Source organism: Notechis scutatus, chromosome 13 (assembly GCF_049901735.1).
Source record: "Notechis scutatus isolate UNSWTSFEM ecotype Mainland chromosome 13, rNotScu1.2, whole genome shotgun sequence".
Classification (NCBI taxonomy): Eukaryota; Metazoa; Chordata; class Lepidosauria; order Squamata; family Elapidae; genus Notechis; species Notechis scutatus.
In genome coordinates, this window is record NC_142021.1 from 3,439,140 (window position 1) to 3,452,011 (window position 12,872).

Below are 12,872 nucleotides of genomic sequence, written 5' to 3' on the forward strand. Positions count from 1 at the left end.
GCTCCAACTCTGGAGGTTTTCAAGAAGAGATTGGACAACCATTTGTCTGAAGTGATATAGGGCTTCCTGCCTGAGCAGGGGGTTGGACTAGATGACCTACAGGGTCCCTTCCGACTCTGATCAATTGTACCCCTTTGTAGTCTACTATGATTCGTTTTAATTATCGAGAACTGACAGCAGGAAAAGACCCAGTGATCCATGGAGTCTCCCCTTTGAGTTTATTTGTATTTTTGTTTTTAATTATTTTTAACTATCGCTTTTACATTTTATTACTTTTTAATTTATTCTTGCCACCGGAAATCGTGGGTGCTTCATCCCTGGCGGCTTTCAAGAAGAGATTGGACAGCCATTGGTCTGGAACGGCCCAGGGTCTCCTGCTTGGGGTGGGTGAGTTGGACTAGATGACCTCCAGGGTCCCTTCCAGCTCCTATTCTGTTCTAAAGTCCGTAAAATTCATAATTACAGAAGAGATTACGACTGCAAGCCACGCCCCTCTCCCACCGCGCGCTCCCATTTGCCGGGACGGGTCCAGGCGCGCCCCGCCCACCAGCCGCCGGCCCCGCCCACCCGCCGCCGGCCCCGCCCTTCCCCGCCCCCGGCGTGAGTCCCGGCCGCCATGTTGTTTGGCTTGTGAGGGAGGCGGAGGCTGGGCGGGCATCGAGAAAGAGCGGCCGCCGCCGCCGCCACGGCCCGCCACGGAGGACCCCGCAGGGGCTGCCCAGCCGCCGACGGGACCGGAGGGCCGCCGTGCCATGGCCAGGAGCCGACGCCGACGCTGCCGGGTGAGCTTCCGACGGGCCGGGCCTGACGGCGGAGGGGGTGGTTGGTTGGTTGGGGAGGCCGCGCGGGCCTTGCGGGGGGATGGGAGGCAAGGAGTGGGGGTCTGGTCGCTCCGGGCGGGAGAGGGATGCTGGGGGCAGAGGGTTTGTGTGTGTGTGGGGTGGGGGTAAGAACTAACGAGGGTGAGCAGAACAAGCCCTTTTTGGCCCATTAAGGGTGATCTTAATCGCCCGGGGGGGGGTGGGGGGAGGAGGAGGATGGATGGAGGAGGAGGAAGAAGTCTCGTTCATTGATAGAACACAATGATAGAAGACGCTATAGAGAAGGGAACATAGGAGACAATATGGATAATAGAATAATATTGTCTTCTATGTTCTAGGATAGGGGAACCGAATATAGAGAATAGAACAAATATAGAAGACTAGTGAATAGATTATAGAAGACAACATAGGGAACATGGAATAATATTACAGACAATATAGAGAATAGAATAGAATATAGAGAATATAGAATATAGGACAATATAGAGGATATTGTAGAACACAGAAGACAGTATAGAGAATAGAATATAGAAGACTATATAGTGAATAGACTATAGCAGACAACATAGGGAACATAGAAGAATATAGCTGTCAATATAGAGAATAGAATAGAATGTAGAGAATATAGAATATAGGACAATATAGAGGATATTGTAGAACACAGAAGACAGTATAGAGAATAGAATATAGAAGACTATATAGTGAATAGACTATAGCAGACAACATAGGGAACATAGAAGAATATAGCTGTCAATATAGAGAATAGAATAGAATATAGAGAATATAGAATATAGGACAATATAGAGGATAGAATAGAACATAGAAGACAGTATAGAGAATAGAATAATATTGTCTTCTATGTTCTAGAATAGAGGAACAGAATATAGAGAATAGAATAGACTATAGAAGACTACATAGGGAATAGACTATAGAAGACAATTTAGAGAATAGAGTAGAATAGAAAATAGAATAGAATAACTTTATTATCACTTTGAATGCACACTAATCGGCATACATTAAAATGAAATTTTGTTGCATGCGGCTCTCAAAGGTTTATCACCTCCAATATACACTACATAACCATGACAGAATGAATAAATGCATAAATAAATACAAAATTATGCCTGTACTCACATATATTATTTTATGACACAGAGAAACAACACAGTCTAGTTCAGATGTATATTGCAATACCAGGTGATGCACGAATCGAAGAGAAATGATTAGGGGGAAAATAATGAAATACCACAATCTGCAAATTGAAGTTGAGCGATGGTGGAGGAAGAAACCAATGGTTGTATCAATAGAAATAGGAGGCCTTCCAGCAATATCCAAAGGGCTGCCTAGATACAGGGAAATTTTGAACCTATAGGATCTGAATATCCTGACTTTGGCAATAAACCACCTTATATATTTAGACATTACCTTAACAGCTCTTAGGTCCTTGGTTGGCACATGACCTGTTTAAGCTTTTACCTGTCCCAGACTGTGAATCGAATTGAAGATTACATCTTAATAATAATAATAATAAATCACCATCACTTCTGTCCATTAATAATTAGTCAGCGGAAGGAATAATATTCCCCCCTCCCATTTTGCCTTTGAATGAGAAGAGCCACCAGAAGGAAGAGGGTGGGGATGGAAGTCAGATGGATGCTGGTCTGCACCTGGGGAGGCAGAGAGGTGGGCAGAAAGGCTTGCGAGGGGGATCCACCCATCATTGGGGAGCATGGCGGCTGTACTGGAGGGGCCTAGGAAAAAGGGGGTGTGGGTTGTCCTGGAAAGGGGGTTACCAGCCCTGTGGACAGTCCAGGGAGGAAAGTCATGGGTTGGGGAGACGGGTGGGCTGATGGGGGCTGGAGTTGCGTAGCATCTGGGGGTCCTATCAGGTAGCTAAGCTCTGAAGAGAAACCCCTAAGGTCTTATGGGGGCTCATGCCCAGATTGGAGCACATAAGGTTGCTCCTTTCCAGCCCAGGCAAATGCACATTTGCTTAAACGTCCAATTTTAACCAGGAAGCAGGGATGCCACATCTGCTTTTGTGCTGCTTGTGTCTCTAGAAATTGGTAAGTAAAGAAGAGATGTAATTTTGCCTCTCCTAGACCGGTTGCAACCAGATTTGGGACCCGTGCTCCTTGCTTTCTTTCTCCCACACGATGCGTAGCAGCTTCTTTCTGTTTTGTTCCCCGGGTTTTGAGCGTTCTGTTTTTGTTTGTCTAGCTGGTCCTAACTCCAGCCAGTATTAACTAGCATTAAATCATCCTTGGGCTCAGTGGTGGTTAATTCAGAGTAACTCCCATCTCCCACTTCCTCGCTTCCATTCATCGTGCAGATTAGGCTACCTGGAAAAGGGTGTGGGGAGAATTCATCCTCCTTTGCCTCTCACTGTAATCTGGGCTGTGATTATTATGATTTAAGGGATTGGGGCAGGTTTGTAAAGTTTCTCTCCCCAAGTTGCATGTGAGGAAAAATAGCGCTGCGGCGTTGGAACAAAAGTCAGCTCCTAAAGTCTTACTGGCCACAAATGATTAAACACAAGTATCAGCACATTGGTTATTAAATACTGTGATAATTACAAGTAGTCCTTGAATTACGGCAACAATTGAGCCCAGGATTTACGTTGCTGAGTGAGAAATATGTTGAGGTTTGCTCCCGTTTTACGACTTTCCTTGCTGCATTTGTTAAGTGAATGACTGCAGTTGTTCAGTGAGGCACACCGTCGTATCTGGCTTGTCAGGAGGGCGCAAAAGGGGATCGCGTGACACTGCGACGGTCATAAATATGAGTCAGTTTGCAAGCATCTGGATTTTGATCACGTGACCACTGGGATGCCGCAACGGTCATAAGTGTGAAAAATGATCATTTAGTCCCTTTGTTCAAGGCCGTTGTAACTTATGACTTACGACCATTTTACACAGTTAATTATCATTGCAACATCCCCGTGGTCACGTGATCAACATTCAGATGCTTGCAAACTGACTCATGACCGTCGCAGTGTCCTGGGGTTGCGTGATCCCCTTTTGTGACCTTCTGACAAGCAAAGTCAGTCCATGGGGAAGCCAGATTCACTTTACGACAACCCTAGCAAGGAAGGTGGTAAAATGGGGCAAAACTCACGTACATTTCGCTTGGCAAGGGAAGTGGTCATAAGTCGAGGACTGTCGTTACTGCAGCCATGCAGGTTGACTGGTATTCCCTGTGGGAGACTGAATGCTTTGCTGTTTTTTTTTTATAAAAAGTTTTTTTTATTTTTAACAACAAACATAGACAAACATAAACATAAAACAACAAATAAACCTCCTTTCAGTTATACAGTGTGTCGGTTGGTACATATTTCTTGTGCACAATATCTATAGTCTTTTCCTCTTAGGTTTAAATTGACATTCATATTACATATTGCTGATGATTTTTGAAGTTGTGGAGTGCAGTTACCACATATTGTGCAGAGAGAAGACAGCTGATTTTTTTTATTCTGGCCTTCAATCGGCAATGACTTAAAAATGGGATGGTAGCTTGGGTTTGCACTCTTGTGCCATTTAATGGCAGAATATTGCCGATTTTGGTTATCTCTGAAGCTTCCATCTCATCCGTTCTGTACTGTAGTCTTTCCTTGCCTCTCTGCCTAATGGTCTCTTGTTACTGTTCAAAAATAGTCGCTTTAAAAGGAATCCTGGCTTGGGGGCCTGCAAGGTGGAACTGACTTTTGCAACTTAAGTCCAAACAAATGAGCACGTCTGGAATTGGCCTTTCAGCCAACAACGAGCAGTCCTTGGAAATGCCGTTTCTTATAGGAAATTCTCCAGTCTTTCCCGAGCGGCTTCCTTTCAGCTGACCGGAAGTATTGACAGAGGCTTAAATACTCAGTTCAGGTTCCTGGAGTTCTCCTTTTGCTGTTGCAAGCTGCTGGATTTTAATGGTCACTTGCTGTTTCTTTAGGTGGCTCCTTAAAAATCCAAAATGGAAAATTTGTAGGGGTTTTTGAAAACAGCAGAGAGATTCCAGAATTTTCAAAGAAGGGGAAGGAGAGGCTTGTGGCAGAGGTAGCGGCCTGGAAAAAAATGTGGCTAACAGTTGGAAAAAACAGCAGGAGAAGTAAGGATGTTTGGGGCAAGGTTTGAAGTCACCACCAACATCAAGGTTTTGAAGCGCTTCAGAGGACTGAATGCTCGGGCTAGCAAACTGCTGTGTCATTTCATGTGGCAGAAAGCAAAATATCTCTGGTGCCACATTGAGTTGTGCATTGCAATTATATAACTGCAGAGGTGTTAAAGAGGGAGGGAGGGAGGCAGAAAAAGAGCTAAGATGAATGCAAAAGGGATACTTTTTTTTTCTTTTTTGTTCAAGGGCAAAATTGCAGGTTGCTATTATGCTTATGGAACTGTGTAATGAAGTAAGAGGAAGTAAAGGCTCTCCTTTGATTTTTTTTTTTCAAATAAATTATACAGCTCGTTAAAGAGCAATTCCAGCTGGTTCTCATGTGATCTATCATGCTCATGTTGAAGTATTCAAAAAACAACAACCACCAGTCTTACTAGGTTTTGGATTTTTTGCAGGAGCCTGTTTGAATTAAACTGTTGGCACGTTTACTTTATGACTTCCTTAAAAGTCATTTTTGGGTCACAGATAGACATCTTTTCCCAGTTCTGCGGTAGGCATTATTTTGGGGAATGCTTTGCAGTTTGCTGGTTCTAGAACCAAGCTGTTCTAGAAAGAATATAGTTCTTTGCTACCCAGAGCCACCTGGTAGAGGAGATGGCTGGCATAAACATTTGATAAATAAAATAAATAGTTGGGTTTATAGAACATGCTACAGTTAGGCTGAAGTGTGTTTGGTTAGTTTGTGGATCATAGTTTTGTAGGAATCCAGCTAAGTGTCTTAACATACGGTAGGAACCACCATATAATATGGTGTGTTTCTCAACCTTGGTAAAGTTATGTGGCCTTCAATTCCCAGAATTCCCCAGCCAGACAGGGTTGACTGGGGAATGCTGGGAATCGAAGTCCACACTTAATGTTGCTAAGGTTGAGAAACATTAGTGTGAAAGTTAAAATGTTGGACTAAGTGTGAAGATCTGTTCCATTCTTAGTCACAGAAGCTGCCTGAGCGACTTTCTCTCTCAGCCCAGTTTGCCTCACCAGATTGTTGTTTCGGTGGGGAAAAAATTGGGAGAAGAGACTGCTGTGTGTATTGCTTTGAGCTCCCGAACAAACGGGATAAAGCATAGGCCTGATGAAAGCAATCAGGTCTGTGATTAATGGGAGGCAATAAAGCATAATGGGAACTTAGCCATGGTGGGGTTTTGAGGCTTGCGCTGTGCGAGCCCAGACACTCTGCCATTTCGATTTTACATTGCCTGTTTAGCATGTCAGACATGCCACAGACAAGCTTATTACCTCAAATGACTGACAGAAGTAGGCTAATGAAACAGTTTTAAATTAAAATGATATTTAAGGAATGTCAGCCTCCATAGAATGTAAATATTTCAAAACCCCCTCTGGGTATCAGATGCGCTTCCATGCCGCAGCCTTTGAAGGGGGGTGATGCAAAAGATGAACTGGAGAAGAACAGGAAGTAGTTCTGGTGACTTTATTGGAGAGGAGTGCAAGACCAACTTCCCTTCCCCTCCCTTTTTGGGGGAGGTTTAAGAATGGGAATGAAGGCCTCTGGGAGGCCTAGTATTTCTATCACACTCCTTAAAAAAAGATCCCAACTTCCTTAGTACAGGCATCCTCAGCTTAGTGACCATTCAAAGTTACAACGGTGAAAAGTAACTTACGGCTGTTTTTTCACACGGCCGTTGCAACAACCGCCTGGTCACAAGATCAAAATTCAGGCGCTTGGCAACTGACTCATATTTGTGACGGTTGCAGTGTTTCCCGTGGTCACCTAATCCCCTTTGGCGACCTTCTGACAAGCAAAGCCAATGGGGAAGCCAGATTCACTCAACAACCGTGTGGTTAACAACTTGCAGGGATTCACTTAACAAGGAAGGTTGAAAAACGGGGCAAAACTCGCGTAACGAATGTTATTTGGGGCTCAATCGTGGTCGTAAGACAAGGACTACCTGCATGGCTTGAAACATGCTGAAAATTGGCTTAAACTGGGGTATTGGGGATCCGCTAGTTGCCCATCCTAAGTGTGCCATCTTCCTTGGCATTCCTGGCACAGGAGTGAAGGGGGGGAAATGAAATAATTCTGGCATTACCTCTGCTTAGGTCATCCTTGACTTCTTCCTGCCTGCCTGCAGTGAGAGATGCTGAGGTTTCCCCCCCCCCAGGTTGCTGAGGCCTGTTTCAATTGAACAAACTCCCTTTCAGTGTGTTTATACAAACCAGAAGGTGTTTCCTCAGGATCCTAAATATACCAACATTGCTGGTGAAGAAAAGGAACTCTTCTTTCGTTCTTGGCTTCTGCTCTGAAGTGCGGTCCAGTGTTTGGGAATTTGTCTTCACTCCCTTCCGACCAGGTTTATGGCCGTCTCAGGACTGGGATGTCATTTTGATGTACAAGCCACCTTCCTACGTTTTTAGGTCACATATTTTACGTTTGCTACGGCTGCAGTGGTTCCCAGGGGGCGAGTTGGGTTGCAGTGTCTATTTATTTTCATTCTGTTCAGCACACTGATTTGTTTAAAATGTTGTCTTGTTTTGGTCTTAGTAACCTTTAAAATTGCCTATTAGGTTATATCTCAAAATAATTATTATTAAGCGATATTCATAAGAAGTGATTTAGAATGTGAGGACAGCTCTCTGAGGAAATATAAAGGAAACACCAGAGGGAAAAAAAGGCCATTTGAGTCAGAATAAATATTTATACACGTTCCTGTGTTAGGGCCACACAATATACCAGTATTGCTCATAAACCTAGTAGCAGTTCCTATTTGTTGAAGCTGTGATCAACTTGTCTTAACTTATTTATGCTCCAATTCCAATCTGGAGCATGTGGTTGTGTGTGTGTGTGTGTGTGTGTGTGTGTATGTGTGTGTAAAACCATCTTTTGCAAACCCTTCTGATAAGGTTGAGAAGTCCAAGAATCATTTGTTGCTATTTGGAAGACAGCAGTTAAAGGACCTTCAATTATTTCCCATTTCCCTACACTTTTCTGAGGTTGGAGAGCAGTGAGAACCAATCTTCTCACCCCTCCTAGTGTCATTGCCAGTCCATTTCCCTAAGGAATGTGAATTTAAGAAAAGTGTTGTATCGTATATTTTTTAAAGCAGAGGTAAACTTCTGAATTTGTCATTCCAAAGTCCTTTCTCCAAGAATCTCTGGGAAACCTGGCGCAAGATTTTAGGGAGGTTCACCAAAGACAGCTATGTCGGAAAAAAGGAAAGCCTTTCCTTCAAGGTATGTGTTTCCTGGAGATAAAAGATTCTCTTGCTAATGAAATTATTACACGCATTTAAAGGAGAAGGGCAATTAATAGCAACATTAATATGTTCAGCTTGAACATATTAATAGCAAACCTGTCTCGATTTAGTTTCCTCCAATGATAGGTTAAATTGGCTGTGGGAAACACGTATAAGCCATTTGCATGGATTAAAAATGCTAAGGGAATTTCCATACAGAGTTGATCGCTAATTGGTGGACTGGATGAAGGAACATGTATGAGGTAGGCTTGGTTCTTAGATGTTAAACATCTATCCTGACCATTGGACTAATTCTGCAGATCTCCCCTTTATTTAAAAAAAAAAAAAGCCTGTAGGGTGGTTTTGTCGTTCGGCGCTGTTATTAAACCCAGCCATTATATCTGAGCATGAGTGTATGAATCAGGCTATCACAGTTACACCATTGTGTGAGTTTATTGTCCATTGGGTCACAGAGAGCAAAACAGTTGAGTCAGCAAAGCTCCGTATTAATAGAAACTCCTTGATATTCAGCGAACATTGTGAATTGGACCGGCGGTCATTCTTCTAATTGCGTGGAATGGCATTCCCTGTTAAAGCTCAGGCTTTAAGGAGGAAGGCTTTTTCATAAGATTAATCCAGGGATTGGTGTGTGTTTTGAGACTCCCCCCCCACCCAAATTAAAAACAAAAGCCAATGTTTAGTTGTGTCTGGGGATCTGATTATCCAGGACATTGAATGCTTGGAAAATGCCTGGTGTCCATATCTTTCTTCCTTGCCTTTGCTCATATTTGCTTGGACATATCACTCACTTGTCTTACTTTTTCAGGAAATGGTGTTTAAAAAAAAACACCTGAATGTATGTACTTCATTTGTTATAGCTTCCTGCCTGTCCTTTCAAAATAATGTGAAGACAGGTTTGTGTTTATTTCTTCCAATGTTTGTCCCGTGTTTTTAGGCCTTCCATTGGAGAAAAGGGAAGTTTTTCATTCCCCCCCCTTCTCAAACATGAATTCTTCTTCTTGTTCTTCCCCTTTAATTCATTGTAGTTGAGATCTAAATTCCCCAGGATAGTCCTCGACTTACGAACACAGTTGAGCCCAACATTTCCGTTGCGAAGCAAGACAGTTTGTTAAGTGAATTTTGCCCCATTTTACCAGCAGGATGAATGTTGGAAGGTAGCAGCTATTACAAGATTGTCAGGTTTTAATGTGATTATTTCGCAGTAGACTGTCTTCCGTAGGATTGCTATTCTCCATCTGTTAGGATGGAAATGAGTCAGTGCTGACATCAGTTTGCAACAGGTAGAAAATTAATGTTATATAAAAAGCAAACCTTTAAAAACAGTGAGTATGCTTTTGGTAGGGAGTTCTATCCATAATTGATTTCCAGGATTTCCTGCTAATACAGGTGGCTGTGGATGAATCAAACTAGTATATTTCTTTATAGGCTGACACGGTACAAAGCTAAGCAGGAAGTTGCCAGTTCATTTTTTTAAAGCTGTTGTTTTTAGAGAACACTAATGATATTTCCCTATTAAGTGCAATATATTAGACTGTAACTAGACCACTTCTGGCGCCCTATGGGCTTATGGCATCCTTTCGAACTTTACCAAATGCATAAAATTTAACTGGAATTGTTTGTGGTAGAGATGATGTTCACTATCCGACCAAAGACAATCGTTCTGGACTTCGCAATAGCAGTGGAATAAAGTCTGTTGCATGCCGTCTTCTACTTAAAAGAGCACAACGTGGGGAAAATCCAGATATTCTGCTTCTGTCTTCGCTGTTCACAATCCCGGTAACAAGAATTTGCTGTGAACGGGGAACATTAAATTGTGGCTGGGTATTTAGCATGATCAAATTAGGTTCTTTTGTCTGTATGCAGCGAACCTTTCTACTTCTATTAGACAAGCTTTCACAGCAAGATAATGCCCTTTTCAGGTCGAACAGAATTTTGCTCCTGCCGCTGTTCATATTTAATTCTTTTGCTAAGTAATTTTTTTTTTAAATTTCTCACAATGTGCATTCCTGTAGGGATTGGGTTTGTGCATTCTGCCTGGAACACCAGATTGCTTTGCCCAGGAGCGCAGAGTAATTCAACTTTGGCTTCGCCTTGGAATCTCTTTCTGCCCTCACGTTTGAATGTCCTGGGATGCCTTGGGTTGCTTCCCGGCTCCTTGGTTTATGGTTTAAGAAACCCGATGCAGGTAGCCTTCAACTTACACCAGTTCACTTAAGTGACCAGTCCAAGTTACAACGGCGCTGAAAAAAAGTGACCAGTGACCGTTTCCCCACAACCGTGGCAGCCATCTAAATGCTTGGCCACTGACTCATACTTACGACGGTTGCTGCGTCCTAGGGATACGTCATCTTTTTGCAACTTTCTGATGAGCCAAGTCAATGGGGAAGCCGGATTCACTTAACAACGGTGTTACTAACAACAACTGCAGTGGTTCACTTAACAACTTATGGCATGGAAGATCATAAAATGGGGCAAAATTCACTTAACAGCAGAAATATTGGGCTCGATTGTGATCATTAGTCAAGGACTACCTGTATAAGAGAGATTAAAAATTCCATAGAAGTGAGCTTTGTAAACAGATGTAATAGCTATCTCGTTTATTCCATCCTTTAAAAAAAAGTCTATAGTTTTTCTGATGTGCCAGAAGTCTAGATAAGATGATTTATCTAATAATATTTTGATATTCACTTTGACTACAATATAATTAATCTTCTGTGAAAGATACATATACAAAACCACCTGGAACGATAGAAAATGTGCAGTACAGCCACTTCTCCATACCTTCATTTTGCCACCTATTTGCAGAGAAGAAAAGCAATCTATCCCGTAAAACTAGAAAGGTAGAGAATTGAAATCTACGGTTTGTCTTGCAACTGGGGAGAAGTTCAGTAGATTTTCGGATTGATCCTGCAGATTGACCCCTTAATCAAGAAATACGTTTAAAATGACTGTTTCTTTCTCAGAACCTCTGGCTGAACTCGAGAAACCCTTACCCGTCGATAAAATGAATGAATGCCTTTTGTCCATTTTCTTAATTAAATGTCTGCCTTGAATCTCATTTTCAAGCCGTCCTTCCACATTTTTCTGAAATGACGGCTGACTCTGGTTTGAATAATTACTGTGGATTGATTCAGTGGCACGCACACCCACCGACTACAGGCCCATGGACTTCTTAGGTAATGATTTTGGACAGCTTCTTCTGTATTTTTTGCTGAACTCTGTGTCTTTTCTTGACATCTCAATATCGCATTTCCTGATTGTTGTTTCTTGCTGATGTTCAGAATGTGTTTTAGGCCTGTCTCAAGCTGTACAGACCCACCTGTGACCATCTGTTGTTCAAGATCCCCACTTAATGGGGTGTGTCATGGGGGGGGGTGTTAAATGAACCAAGGTAACACTCCATCTCTCTCCCCCCATTCATCTTGCTCCCTTCCTCTCCATTTTGATGAATTTAAAACCCAAATTCCATGTTATTTGTTGTTTTAATGTTGTGTATTGGTTTCCATTCAGCTGACCTAACTCCACCCTGAATAAAGGGGTTAAAAGACTGTAAAAAAGAAAAGAAAAATCAGTGTTATTGATTGTAAGCCACCTAGAATCGCCTCCAGGGGAGATGGGAGGCACAGAATGAATGAATAAAAATGAATGAATAAAAATGAATGAATGAAAATGAATAAATGAATGAAATAGATACCATGACCATTTGCCCCCCTAGGATAATCAGTTCAAGTCAGAGATTTTTTACTTTTAACTTTACCCAAGTTAAAGTTACTCAGATTAGAGTATGGCCCTTTAAATTCCCATGCCCAATCCTTCTGAGGTGGATTAAAGCTGCCCATTTGTCCTAAAGAGCCCACCTGGCATAGTTTAGGGCATTATAAAATAACCAAGATTAGAAGGGGAAGGCTTATTTTTCCTCGGTGTTTACTTTATCGTACAGCGCAAGGCACTGTATTTTCTACCTAATGGACACCATCCTCAATTTGGGAAGAGCCCTCTTACTCCATTAAATTGCTGCACACTTGCGCCCAATGTTTGATCAGAAGGTTGGAAATTACAGAGCGCAACTGAAAATTGTTGATGTACCTCTTCAAGGTTTTGTTTGGGGAATTGCTGGAGAACGGGTGAATCTCTTTCCTGTTGATAGAAACGAGGTCAGTATAAATTGCCTGTGCTTTCTTCCTCGAAAGAGGAGCTGCCCCTAATTGTGTGATGATAAGTGTACATTTTGGAGCACTGCGAGCAAACCGTATCGGTGCCATTTTTAATAATATGGATAAAGGGCTCACTTAAAAAGAAGACAACTAAATATTGTGCCAAAAGGAAAAGAAAAGTTATCAGTGGAAGTTTTTCATGTGTTCCCAAATTCATGCCTTATGGTGTTTGTTTGTTTAATTTCTGTGTCGGCTATCTCACTTAAGTGACTCTGGGCAGTTTGAACACTATCATAAAGCCATTTAAATACACGAAGAAAGGTAACAGGTAATCCTCGACTTCCAAACCACAATTGAGCCCAAAGTTTCTGTTGTTAAGCGAGACAGCGGCTAAATGTTCATCAGCATTGAAAATCAACTTTGGGAGTTAAATCGTTTCTCTTCTTTCAAGCACAAATGTCTTTTTTGGGGAGCTCTGACTGTCAGATTTATTGATTTTATTGCAGAGTTTCTATTTTTGAAATTAG

General features: G+C 42.2%; 1 protein-coding gene across 19 annotated transcripts in view; it reads left to right on the top strand.

Annotated features, from left to right (window-relative positions):
- Window positions 1–586: 586 nt before the first annotated feature.
- Window positions 587–12,872, top strand: part of MTMR3 (myotubularin related protein 3) — a 48,306-nt gene continuing 36,020 nt past the window's right edge. For 18 of the 19 annotated variants that reach the window (XR_015745249.1, XR_015745250.1, XR_015745251.1 and 15 more), the window contains exon 1: window positions 589–782. The gene's annotated coding sequence lies outside the window, so the exon portion shown is untranslated. Of the gene's footprint in view, window positions 783–12,872 lie in introns of all 19 variants that reach the window. The other variant, XM_087942701.1, reaches the window with a different exon arrangement.